General features: G+C 45.2%; 1 non-coding gene across 1 annotated transcript; it reads right to left on the reverse strand.

Moving 5' to 3' along the window:
* Window positions 1-595: 595 nt before the first annotated feature.
* Window positions 596-702, reverse strand: LOC145013460 (small nucleolar RNA R71). The gene has a single exon (XR_013665019.1). It is a non-coding gene; the product is annotated as a small nucleolar RNA R71 (small nucleolar RNA).
* Between the last annotated feature and the right edge of the window lie 518 nt (window positions 703-1,220).

Raw genomic sequence — 1,220 nt, forward strand, 5'->3', positions numbered from 1 at the left:
AATTCACAAGAAAAAGACACCCTTACAAGAATTGAAGTCAGCTTTTTCTAGGAAGTCGGGAAAGAAGACAGGAGAGTCAAGTTCATCCGCGAGGCACAAGAGCAATCTTGAGCGTTTAGATCATACGCCCGTCCAAACTGAGTCCGAAAGCAATACCGAGCCAGAATTTGAAGAACACATGAGCGAACCCGAGAACGAGCCAAGGAACAAGATGGCAACAATTGAAGAGATGTCCATGGGAGCTTACAATAAGCGGATCCGAGAAGATGTGGGTCCCGGTTTAGTCCAACCCGCAATACCTGCCACTACCACATTCGAATTGAAGGGACACATATTGACTGCACTGAAGGACATCCCATTTTTCGGGAAAGATCATGAGGATGCTTTTAAGCATCTAGATGAAGTCAACGACATTGCGGATTACTTCAATGTCCCGAATGTCAATAGAAACATAGTCTTGCTTAGGATGCTTCCCATCACTTTCAAAGGAGCTGCTAAGGAGTGGTTAAAATCACTTCCACCTGGTACAATTACCACTTGGGGTCAAATGCGTGAGCAATTCCTGGACCAATTTTGCCCACCATCCAAGATAGCCAAACTCAAGAAGCCAATAGCCAACTTTGAGCAACAGACGGGGGAGTCATTATACGAAGCATGGGGGCGGTACAAGGGATTGCTCAGAAATTGCCCTCAGCATGATCTAAATGTGCAACAAGAGATCTCAATCTTCTATGATGGGGTCAACGTTATGACGAGACAACTCCTTGACTGTCAAGGACCATTAACAAAGAAAAATCCAAGGGAGGTCAAGGAGTTGATTGAAGAATTCACGAAGCACTCTCGCGAATACCACAACCCTAGGCAAGATGGAATCAAAGGCGGTGGAGGGGGCCATGCTGAATAATATGGATCGAAGGATAACACAAATGGACCAGTCAATACATGCCATAAGAGTGGGTTGCGAGAGATGTAGTGGTCCACACTTGACCAAGGACTGCAATGTAGATGAGTTTGGGAACAGGAATGCTCAAGTGTGCTACTCTAGTGGGGATAAGTATGATGAGGACTGGAGAAAACCGAAGAAGGAGTGGCTGCCATATGAAGAGTATAAGAAGCAAAAAAAAGACAAGTATAGGCAGACAGGTTGAGGCTTTTATCAAAAGGAGCAGCCACCAGCCGAGAAGAAACCCGACCTAGAGACCATTTTGATGAAATTTATG

The sequence above is a fragment of the Lactuca saligna genome, chromosome 8, assembly GCF_052625555.1.
Source record: "Lactuca saligna cultivar CGN05327 chromosome 8, ASM5262555v1, whole genome shotgun sequence".
NCBI lineage: Eukaryota > Viridiplantae > Streptophyta > Magnoliopsida > Asterales > Asteraceae > Lactuca > Lactuca saligna.